The 12633-nt window shown below is 47.1% G+C and overlaps 1 long non-coding RNA gene across 1 annotated transcript in view; it reads left to right on the top strand.

The window, feature by feature from the left end:
* LOC136947385 (uncharacterized) overlaps positions 1-11371 on the top strand; it is a 37446-nt gene extending 26075 nt beyond the window's left edge. Inside the window, exon 3 of the long non-coding RNA XR_010877011.1 lies at positions 11312-11371. This is a non-coding gene — a long non-coding RNA (uncharacterized lncRNA). The remainder of the gene's footprint in view (positions 1-11311) is intronic.
* The last annotated feature ends 1262 nt before the right edge of the window (positions 11372-12633 follow it).

The following is a 12633-nucleotide window of genomic DNA, read 5'->3' as shown; positions in this document are numbered from 1 at the left end:
TCCTCCTGTTCACCCCCCCCCCCCCCTTCTCCATCAGAGCTTCATGACGGTGTGGCTCCAGTTTGACTCTGATGTTTGCCGTACAGTCATTGGCAGTTAGTCATCTGACCTGGTGTTGAACCCAATTCCATAACTCCTCAGCCTCACCTGCTGCCTCCTGTTCTTTAGCACTCTCCAAAGGAAACATGGCGGAGCATGCCAGCAGAAGAGCACGCTTGCATGGAAATGTCAAGGAGATTTAGACAACTGCAAAATTCATGAGGTGGCATTTCACTATTATCTCTCTCTCTCTCTCTCTGTGGATGTCTGAGGCACTATGTTCTTAAAAACAGACTTCTGCAAATGTGCGTGTGTGTTTGTGTGTGTGTGTGTATGATTGTAACCCTGTTGGAAAACTGTGTACAAACTATCTGGTGTCCCAAAAGTAACTGATGCTATCTCGACAGACCAGAAACCCAGTGGGGGCCCAGTGCTGGTGTTTTCACATATCCTGTCTATAGTCTCTCTCACACACACACACACACAAACTGAAATCCTTACATGTACACACCTACACACACACGCACACACTCTCTCTCTCTCTCTCTCTCCTGTGCTCCCATCTCTTATCTGTCTGGCGGTTGGTGGTTGACTGACGGCTCCCCGTTTGTCTGGGTATCCGTGGTTACGCGGGGGGCTGGGGCCTGAGCCCGTGGACTCGGATCTGTCAGCAGTCTGAATCCTGAAACCAGAGACGACCGGCCCAGAGCCGCCTCTGCTGCATTCTCCCTCCTCTCCCCTGCCCTCCCCTGCCCTCCTCTCCTCTGCCCTCCTCTCCCCTCCCCTTCCATCTCTCCGCCCTTCCCTTTGCCACCCCTTTCCTCCCACCGCCACAGAACACTGCTGGCACCTTAGAATCACAACGAACAGTCGACTGTGCCACTGTGCATGGATACTGTGCTACATTTCACGGTTGGTTGTTACCTTTCAATGGTACCCTGTAAATGACCCGAACAATAACACTAAGAGGCTAAGCTAACCACTAGGCAGATAGACGTCAGCTAATCTAGCGACAGGCTCCACCGCTCCCCTCAGCCGTAACTGAGCGTGCTCCAGAGGCACTGTCTCTGTGAGAAGGTCTCACCGAGCGTCTCTCCACTGGCGTGTGAGAGGCCGGGAGATCAGGTGTGCCTCCACCTCGGACGCCCTGCCGGCTCAGCTATGACAGGGACGTGTCTGACAGCTCCGTGTCTGGTTTCCCCTCTCACCCCTCCTCCTCCTGTTCACCCCTCCATCTCGCTGCTCCTCTGCCTCACCATCCGCTAGCTGATGATGGAGGGAGGGAAGGAGGGAAGGAAGGAGTAGAGCTTAGACTCAGCCCCAGGCTTAGAGGAGTGGTGGGTGTGATCTCTCAACCAACTAATGAGAATATTTAACGTTTGCTGAGTCCACATTGTGCTGCAGCCTTTCATCCCTCCAGGGATTCAGCCGTTTCTGCTCTGGATGTTGACGGAGACAGTTTCATGTCTGAAGCACGTGAAGACCTGGGGGTGCTGAGAGATGTCCAGGGTTCTGCAGGAGACATCCTCAGGGGAGATCCTAGAGAGATGTCCAGGGTTCTGCAGGAGACATCCTCAGGGGAGATCCTGATCCTAGAGAGATGTCCAGGGTTCTGCAGGAGACATCCTCAGGGGAGATCCTGATCCTAGAGAGATGTCCAGGGTTCTGCAGGAGACATCCTCAGGGGATCCTGATCCTAGAGAGATGTCCAGGGTTCTGCAGGAGACATCCTCAGGGGAGATCCTGATCCTAGAGAGATGTCCAGGGTTCTGCAGGAGACATTCTCAGGGGAGATCCTGATCCTAGAGAGATGTCCAGGGTTCTGCAGGAGACATCCTCAGGGGAGATCCTGATCCTAGAGAGATGTCCAGGGTTCTGCAGGAGACATCCTCAGGGGATCCTGATCCTAGAGAGATGTCCAGGGTTCTGCAGGAGACATCCTCAGGGGAGATCCTGATCCTAGAGAGATGTCCAGGGTTCTGCAGGAGACATCCTCAGGGGAGATCCTGATCCTAGAGAGATGTCCAGGGTTCTGCAGGAGACATCCTCAGGGGAGATCCTGATCCTAGAGAGATGTCCAGGGTTCTGCAGGTTCAGGACAGATCCTGATCCTAGAAAGACGCCAGAGTTAAACACCAAGGCTATTCTCTCACCCGGGTTTAGGAATCAACCCTTTGGGATGAAACATAACTCACTCCAAACTGCTGATCCTAATGTACATTTAGTCATTTAGTCATTTAGCAGACGCTCTTATCCAGAGCGACTTACAGTAAGTACAGGGACATTCCCCTGAGGCAAGTAGGGTGAAGTGCCTTGCCCAAGGACACAACATCAGTTGGCATGACCAGGAATCGAACTGGCAACCTTCGGATTACTAGCCCGATTCCCTCACCGCTCAGCCACCTGACTCCAATGTACAACTTAACAGCTAGCTCTGTCTTGCTGTCGTCTCCTCTCCCTTTAGCCTTTACATGCAGTCTGTTAGGACTGCATGACGAACCACTTTAGAAAAGCATTTCCTCCATTCATTTTTAAGTACGTGGCATTTTTCCCCTCATATAAAACCAAAGTACACAATTACACGTGTTTGCGGTTAGGGTTAATGCTACGTGTAACAAAGTTGTTAACTATACTAAATGGGAAGAATAGGCCAATTGATCAGAAGAAATTAGATGCGAACAAGAGGTAGCAGTAGTACTGAGTTGCAACAAGTATTATTTTTTTTTACTTGCAGACAAAGCAACGGTCTCACATGCATTAATAGAACAATCTTCCACAGATATTAATACAATCAATTATTTTCTGGGTGCACCTTTTGACTCTAATACCATCCGTAATCAGGTGGCTGAGCGGTGAGGGAATCGGGCTAGTAATCCGAAGGTTGCCAGTTCGATTCCCGGTCATGCAAACTGACGTTGTGTCCTTGGGCAATGCACTTCACCCAACTTGCCTCGGGGGGAATGTCCCCGTACTTACTGTAAGTCGCTCTGGATAAGAGCGTCTGCTAAATGACAAAAAAAAAAAAGCATCCTGCCTGTGCACAGCTAAATTCGGTTACACCAAAGAAAATAAATCACCACCAATGGTGATTTTGGAATCAGTCTGTTACCAGTCCGATATGAAAGAAGGGAATAGTTCGTCCTCAAATTGAAGGTTCCAAGTCTTCCAGCTTTATCCTCGTGGGTTGGCTCGCCATCCAATTCAGCGTATCCCAACAAAAAACCTGACCTGGATGTGTAGCAAGGTCAGAGTATACAAATCAATTTACATTTTGCTATTAATTTTGTCTTCCTTCAAACAAAATAACAAATCACATTAACCTTTAACCATTTTAGCCAGAACGGAACTTGTAACACAATGCCTATGCTAACCAAAATTATATCGACAATGAGCTATGCGCCAAAGCCATGTTTCCATGAGATATGAAAAATAAAAAATAAAAGCTAGCGCCTACTTTGAGCAGGCTCTTTAGAAGTTTGACCCTTATATAACAGTCTGAACTGACCTACCACATTTCACAACTAAACCTTGTAATACATTTTAATAAAGAACAAACATCAAACTTGTGCGTCCGTTGTGATATTCATGCTAGCATCGTAGTTCAACGAGTGAAGCTTACCAAGACGGTCAAAAATGTTCAACTGGCGTTTCCAAATACCGATGGTTCTAAAAGATCAATCTCTAATAATAATATTTTGGTATTATTACTTTACTAGTTTTAGCACTTTGATTTTCTTTATAATCGTTCTCTTTTTCCTTACATCAAGCTCTTCCAACGAAATCTCTGGTTTTTCTCCTATGGTTTTTCCCCGCTCTTTTCTAAAGCCGACCCTCAATATCTAGATGTCATTTAATTGGCCCAAACCACCGAACCATCTTAATCTGATAGGTTATCTCCACAGTCAGTTAAAACTAAATCCGTTTAACATTAACCCATTAGTTACCCTGCGTTACATACGGCTGGGTTTACGTTTATTCTAATTAAAAGCTCTAGCACAACAAAGTGGTTGCACTTTGCTGGGTTCCAACTCCAAACCCTTTTTCTGGCTCAGTGCTTATATACTCTCCTCCAGCCCAAACTGTCAAATTATCTGTCTCAATCACTGGATTTCTTCTTTTATCACACACCACAGCTTCTATCACCCTAAACCCTCAACTGAGCCATACACACCAGAATGCCTGGAAAGTGTTAGCTAATTTAACACTTCACCATATTGTTCATACCACACTTCCTATGGATTGCAAAAATGGAGAAAAGGCTGTCAGTTTGCTCCTCCTCTCTTCCCCTCTTCCTCTCCTCCTCTCTGCCCCTCCTCCTCTCCTCCTCCCCTCCTCCCCTCCTCCTCTCCTCCCCTCCTCCTCTCCTCCTCTCCTCCTCCCCTCCTCCCCTCCTCCCCTCCTCTCCTCCTCCCCTCTCCTCCCCTCCCCTCCTCCTCTTCTCCTCTCCTCCACCCTTCCTCCCCTCCTCCTCTCCTCCCCTCCTCTTCCCCTCCTCTCCTCCTCCCCTCCTCTCCTCTCCTCCTCCCCTCTCCTCCCCTCCTCTCCTCCACCTCCCCTCCTCTCCTCCCCTCCTCCTTTCCTCCTCTCCTCTTCGTGCTTCACACGCTTGAAGTCCTTAACGGGCCGGCAGTGTTGTGACTGAGCTGAAACGCTCCTCTACCCACCGACAGGTCAACACTCACTCTTTCTCTTCTCTTTTCATGTCCTAAGCTTACTGACCTTCATGGAGCCACCTCTTCCACTCTCACTTACACACACACGCACAGAAACGTACACACAAACACACACAGCACCCCAAGAGCAATCAGCACTCGTAAAGGAGGAGCCTGTGGCTGGTGTTGTGATGCATTAAGGCGCTCGGTCGCCCAGTGACCGTGATTTGACCGCGGTCCTCTGAGACGAGACGAGGGGGAGTTAAGGAGGGGTGAGTTCGCATATGTGTGCTGTGTGTTGTGTGTGTAAGTGTAAGCCTGTCTGTCTGTCTGTCTCTGGGTGAAGGAGGGGGGGGGGCGATGGGGGTGAAGTTGACGTGCACTGACAGTGAACTGATCCAGTAGCCGTGGATCGCGTCTCTGTCCTCCTCCTGACCCCCAGCGATGAGCGCCCCATCCTCAGCCCACCCCACAGGCACGCAGGTACATCACTATTTAATGACCGGCGGTAGGCAGGCCTGCAGGGACTTCTCTTTTGTTTAGGCACTTTCACAGGAGTGGTGGGGTTTATTTATAGCCTAGACAGAGTAGATCTAAGAGGCATGAGTCATGCACGTGGTAGAAGTCACCTCTCTGGCAGAGGGGACGTGATTTCACCCCGGTCAACCGCCAAATGGGCGCTCGCGCACCCATAGAGGGTCGGCTCTCCTCTCCCTCGACAATTCCCTCGTGGACTTCACGGCTGACACTGACAATAAAACAACCACCCAGGCTGCCTCAGGAAAAGCACCAACTTTCCCTGACCCCTCGCTCCTCCATTGTTAATGGGATGTAACAGCAAAAGTAGATCCATTTTTAAAACGATCTGCATGACTCACAGCATTTCTATTTATAAAGAAGTGTTATCCAGTGCTTGAGCTTGTCTTGACTGACGTGACGTACACATGGTTCCCTAATGCAGGCCTCCGTAGCCACTCACACAAACCTGACAAGTCATTGTCTTCCCCTAAGCCACAGTAATTCATCAGCACTTGAAGCAGCTTTGGCTGATTGCATTTTCGACAGAGCAATCTCCGCAGTGTCATCCAGAATTTGGCTTTCACTACAGGGCGGGACTTTGACTCCAAATAGGAGGGAGGGGCCGGTGGATGATTGCTCGTGCAGAGCCTTTTCTGATTGCACATTTTGAATACGGGTGAGTGTGTGTGTGTGTGCATCTGTTTGTGTCAGCACGGTGTCTGTCAGCTCTGTTGCTATGAGGGATGGGATGTGAGAGACGTCGTCCTGGGGGGGGACTAACCGTAATGGAAGAACTCGTTGTCCTACTCAGCAGTTGCCTCTCTTCTGACACGCTCCTGCCTGGCAGATGAGGGTTCCACCAGGGGACCAGCCACCAGGCTACAAACCAGGCTACTATAGGGAGTCAGGTGGCTGAGCGGTTAGAGAATCGGGCTAGTAACCAGAAGGTCGCCGGTTCAATTCCTGGCTGTGCCACATGACGTTGTGTACTTGGGCAAGGCACTTCACCCTACTTGCCTCGGGGGGGAATGTCCCTGTACTTACTGTAAGTCGCTCTGGATAAGAGCGTCTGCTAAATGACTATATGTAAATGTACAAACAAAGGAAATAATGTTGGCCATGTTTGCCATGTTGGCAAATGGCCTTGGGCTTGTCCACTCACCACAACTATCACAAACCTCCATACGGCAGTTCACCATGCTGTTCTAAAATGGTGGCGTGTTGGAACGTAGCATAACGGTGTCTGGCTCCGTACCGGGGCCACGACCACCCCTATACATCCTGTATAGGGGTGCTACGCCAGCAACAAGGTAGCTCTTCGATGGCGTGGGTGGACGGTATTTATACTACTGAAGAATGAGTTCAACCAAACTCTACTCGGTTATACTCAAGCCTTGGAAAGCTTTTGTTGTAACATAAAGAAGAACATTTGAGTTTCTTGTAGCCTTGTACTTGGCAACTGTAATACTGTCATCACTCTCTAACATAAATCTCATGTTAATGAAAATGAGTTAGCAAATTAAAAGTAAATGAAAACCAGCAGGGTGTGATAATATTCGCCACAATAATCCTAGCCTCTGATGACTCACTCACTTCTGGAAGATGCTACTGTAGATGTGAACACCGGAAGCCCTCTGTTGTGTTTTGAGTCATCCAGCAGATCTGTTTCCAAAGTGTAGATTATTGTGCCACAAACCACTTTATTATTACATTTGAGATCCATTAAAAGGACAATGGAATTTTTCCTACAGTTTGCACTGTAATCTTAAGCAATGGCACCATTATCCATCATATTTCAGTATCCTTCCTCATGAGATCACTTGGAGACAGGTTGATTACAGACCAGTATTGATTTACGTGGCTGGCTTTGCTGTACGAGGGCTTTGAGATAATCTCCTCTAATTTTCACTTTCGAAGCAAACCCAGGTCCTGCCATTGTTTAATCAAGGCCTTCATTCATTCAGCCCTCAGAACAATGCACAAGGCTAACGGACCTAAAGTAGTTTCAACAGGGCTGAATTTGTCTGCTGTAGTAATCAGTGCTTCTCAGCCATGCATTTCAGGAACCACTGTCCCTCCCCGAATACCAGATGACAAGACCTCCTACAGACAAAGACAGCACTGTTGATGAACCAGAGAACACCAAGAAACCTTGTTAAAGGGCATTCACTATTACCAGCAGGAATATAGGAATGGATTTGTGTCATATGGTATACGCATTATTTTCCTAAACTGTACCTCAGGGAAATGAACCACACACACACACACATGCACACACACCCTGATGAGTCTTAGCGGTTCAGACGTAATTGGTTGCATAAACAACAGTAGTTTGGCAGCATTCCTGGATCACCATGAACCACAGGTTCCCCGCAGCTCCCTCTCTCTCCTTCACAAACAGGATGGAGAGATCGCTCTCCACGTTTTACCAGCAAAAGAGAGTGAAAGAGTCTGGAGTCGTGTGCTGCGGAACCAGAACCTCAGACGCCATGGGGACAGCGTGGTCAAGGCAACAGCAGCTGGTTCCGCCTTTACACGACCGTCAACTATCTTCTCTAGGACACTGTTGATCTGCCGTCTCAAACTCTTAACAGATGGAAAACAGGTAGAGGGGAACCAGTGAAACTGCAGTGGACACACTACCTGTAGGCCAAGTCAAAGTCAAATAGGTTCTGGAGATATTGCATATTACGTAGATGTTAAATACATTCATTCAGTGCATAGTTTTACTCCTTATCAACATTGTTGTCTAGTACGTCTCCAGTGTTTGATGTGTGTCAGGTGAGAACAGTCTCAAGACTACACACCCTCTGTGGGACATGATTCAAATTCAAGTTTTTTATTGTCAGATGCACAGAACAACACAGGGTCAGACTGGGCACTGAAAGTCTTAGGACAAGACAATGCAAAGCACCTTGCATAACACAACACAACAAGTACACAGAACATAGATTACATCTATGATAAGCTAAAATATAATAAACCTCCTAATATACAATATTCAATACAGTATACTAAACATCTAAATACGCATAACACACATAATAACCTAGACTAACCTTATAAACCTATGCTAACCTAAAACAGGTGATAACGAGGAGTGCCTCCTCAGACTGACCTTGTTAACACAAGGCCGTAATCATAATATATACATCCCCCCAATATTCAAATCTGGTCAAAATGTCCCCCCCAATATATTGATATAAAAATATAAATGTGCTACGCTACAACAGGCAACCACGCACGCTGTCCGAAATATAAATAACAAATATAAATATATAACAAATATTTTTAAAAAAAATAACAAATTTAATTCGGACCCCCCCAATGTTGACTCCATGACTACAGCCAGGGAGGACAGGTGAGAAGTACACAGAAGAGGAAACAAGCAGGATGAAGAAGTATCTATAGACATTCACCAGCTCCTCAAAGCCTCCAGAGCTGACCTTTCCAGCAACACGAGCAGGCACATTCACAGGTTGTGAATGAATTACTGAAACCTCAGGAAGGGAGGAATATTAATAGGACTCTTATGGTGAAGATTGAGTCAGTCAGGACCGGTTTATAGTAGGGAGGAAATCGTGCTTCTTGTCAAACGTCAGTTTTTTGTTTATTTGTTTCTTGCTCTAATTGAGTACGGCTCGCGGCCAAAACGTTGTTTCAATTGCTACTTCTTTGATAGGAAAGTTTGCGTGGTGCATATTTTAATATTTTAACACATATTTCCATGATTGTGCAGAGATTTTCATACAAACTTACTGAATCAGATTATGAGTTAAAGCTTCCAATGTCTTTATGTAAATGAATGTGTTGGTGATTTGAAAGCTGCTGATTGTGTTGAATTGTGCAAACGATGACTAAAGCCCTTTTTATATAATTTACTTTTTTTGAGGACCAAAATGCTGAATCCAAATCAAATATTAAACTCTCCATTCCGTAAAAAAAAAAATGACAATGCTCACTTTCAATGTCCCTTAACTACATGCTAAATCCCCTTCATGGCTATGGGACGAGACAAGAATCTGCTTCCATAGAGAAATTCGCCTCTTTTCAGCTGTTATACCATATAATCTTTCCTTGAACTTTAAACTTGAGTGGAATAATTGTTAAGGCGTACTTTCCCTGGAAAATCTATAATATTGTGAGAGAGAAAGAAAGCAAGAGGGAGAGAGAGAGAAATTCCTGGCATTTCTAGTTATTGGCCGGTATGCTGTCCGGCGGTGGACTGTTTTGGACTGAGGGAGGGGGGGGGGGGGGGGGGGGGGGAGCGAACACAGAGGTCTGCTCTCTCTCACACACACACACACACAAAAGCAGCCTCCACTGAGAAGAATAGATATAGGTATATAAAGCGCCAGTAGCCTAGGTGTGTTTGCACAGAGTCAGGTCGAATAAAACTCCTCCGGTATATGGAAATATCCATACTGCAAGAGGTGTTCCACAGCTTCACACAGACATCACAAGCCAAGTCTTGAGTCTGGTAGCACAGACTGTGTGGCAGAAAACAAGCCAGGGACCAGGCCTCAGGAATCCCAACCCTGAGGGACTGTGGTAGGACACCGAGCTGTATGTGGGTGTCATGGGACCGAGGCTAGAATATATATGACTGAATGTGTGTTTGCGTGTGTATGTTTTATGAGTGTGTGTGTACCGCTGGGAGAGCAGTGTGAGGTCAGGTAGAGTGCAGCAGAAACAGCCTGTAAGTGAGCAGGCTCTACTGGTCTCCTCTTGTCCTCTTGTCAGGCAGCGATCGAGCCACCGACACAGGTGACAAATGGGCAAAGCATGCCGCATACTCACACCTACTGTACTCCCACTCCTCTGCTCACACACACACACACACACACTCAAACACACACATACATGCAGCACACACACACACTCAAACACACACATACATGCAGCACACACACACACGCAAACACACATGCAAACACACACACACACGCACACACACGGTGCACAAAGACACACACAATTCCATAGGCAATAGTGAAGACGTGGTTTATAAAAAAAACATGTGCTGATTGCTGTAATGATGCAGGATACGTAGCGTAGAGGCACAGATGAACACATTGGCAGGTTGAAAGTGTGCAGAGTGAAGCCCATCCCCATCTGAGCTGTGTGACTGAGAGTTTTGGGCCATGGTTCTGACAGGCGCAGACCCTGAGAGAGAGAAATGTACTGCAGAAATGAATTTTAAGAAGATTTTCAATGTGTGTTTATCTGTTTCTGTACACAGATGTGTTGTCTTTTTAATGTTTCTGTGTGTAAGCAAGTGTAGGTTAGTGTGTGTGTGTGCTTGTACGTCTATTGTGTGTGTGTGTGTGTATGTGTGGTGTGGTTAAATGCTTATTTGTATACCTCATGCATAAGTTTTCTCTTGCACAAGTGCTTTGACTTTCCTTGGCGCCATTTAATGGGCTGATAAAAAAGAGAATTGATTTCCTACTTTCACTACCAGATATGCCTAGTGTGCCAGAAAGACCTTGCTCTGCATTTTTAGTTCCTGTGTGTTTGTGTGAATGTATGTATGTGTGCGTGTGTGTACGTGTGAGTGTGAGTGTGTGAATGTTTTTTGACTTTCATAGTCTCCGAAGTTCCCAAGTGACTTAACTGGGAGCGTGTTTGCTCAGTTTGTGTGGAGGAGATTTCAAGCTCAGGTATTGCGATGGCCCCTTTTCACACAGACAATGGACCAAGGAGCAATCAGGGCACCAGAAATTAAACACCCCCATTTTATTTCTCATCTGATTAAAAACCAGGGATGTTTTCCAAGCTTTAGTCTGCAGCTGTTATTACTGCTGTGACTAATGAACAAGGATACCCAGCTTCTCCTAACTGCACGCTCCGACGATTATTGAAATGCTCCCACAACACGCCATTTCTCTCTCACCCCCCCCTCTCTCTCTCTCTTTTTTCACTCCCTCTGTTATTACGCTTGCTCTCCTCATTTTGCTTTCTTTCTTTTTTTATAACTTGTTCCCTTCATTCTTCTAATTTGATGTTTGGGGCTGATACTGTGATGTGAATGGAGACCCACGATTCCCTCCAAGCTTCACACCACCTCAATCTCTGGCTTTCTCTGGCTTTCTTTTCAGACGAGATAATGAAGTCAGGCCTGAACCCCTTCATCTGCATTAAAGGAGACTAACAGCCTGGTGATTCTGTGCCTGTGAGTTGGAAACATGACTGACATCTGTGTGGTATACCTGTTTCTCCTCTGAGCTTTTGTCATCAACCATAATTAAAAAGCTGTCAACATATTGGCCTGTTTGATAGATCTAGAACAGGGTTTAAAGATAAGACATGGATTAGGGAAGTTTACCGCCCAAATATCAGTTTTAACAGAAGTTAAATCTCCTTCCTGTGGGAACTTCCCGCTTGCAGTGTCAATCACGGTGTTTGTTCCTGCTTCCCGTCTCCTACAAAGGTTTTGTCGAACACGGTGATGAGTTGCCTGGGTGGGGTACGCAGCGCTGCAACTTCTGCTTCGTTAGTTTTGTTTACGTTGAGTAAAAACCATTAGCTGCCCCATCTGTTTTAGCTCAAATTAAAGCAAAGGTGTTTGCTTTTTTTAGCTGATGTTGTTACAGTTCCTCAGCAAATAAATGACCTATGGCATGCTGTTCCTTTCCGCTTTGGTGGGAAAAAACATTGTGTTAAACCGAGCTCCAAATATCCTTTATGATATATCTCACCCAGGCTCTGACTGCGTGTTTCTGCCAGGGCCGCACACACATCTGGAGGAGACAGAGTGGGAGAGAGAGGGAGGGGGAGGGAGAGAGGGAGGGAGGGGGAGGGAGAGAGGAGGGGGTGGCAGAGAGAGAATGAGAATGAGAGAGGGAGAGGGCGAGAGAGAAACGGAGGAGAGCGATGGGAAATTAGACAATGCAAGAATGAGGCAGAGGGACAGAGACAGAGGGGAGAGAGAGGGGGAGAAGAGAGGGGAGAGAGAAAGAGGGGAGAGAGAGAGGGAGAGAGAGAGAGAGAGAGAGAGGGGAGAGAGAGGGAGAGAGAGAGAGGTATCTGCTCCTCTGTGACGATGACAGATGTGAGCGGTAGCTGTGTTCTCTGGCGTTTTTCTGACTGACTGTTTCCTTTGTGCTGTGCTGTGTCTCCAGGCCCTCTCCTCCTGCTCAGCACTGCCAGGGCTCGAGCTTCCAGTCACACACACTCATGCACACACACACACACGCACTCATGCACACACACACACGCACTCATGCACACACACTGACGCTCATGCACACACGCAAACACAGACACACACAATTGTACAAAGACATACGCTTGCATACAATCACACATCTCTTTGTTTTGCTCTGGCCTCTCAATCTCCCCCCCACCATCACCCCCCCACCCCCCCCCACCATCACCCCCCCCACCCCCCCACCATCACCCCTGCCCTGGCCCCCGCCCA

The sequence above is a fragment of the Osmerus mordax genome, chromosome 8 (genome assembly GCF_038355195.1).
Source record: "Osmerus mordax isolate fOsmMor3 chromosome 8, fOsmMor3.pri, whole genome shotgun sequence".
In the NCBI taxonomy this organism is placed as follows: domain Eukaryota; kingdom Metazoa; phylum Chordata; class Actinopteri; order Osmeriformes; family Osmeridae; genus Osmerus; species Osmerus mordax.
The sequence above is the reverse complement of the archived record's forward strand: the minus strand, read 5'-3'. Positions and strand labels throughout refer to the sequence as shown.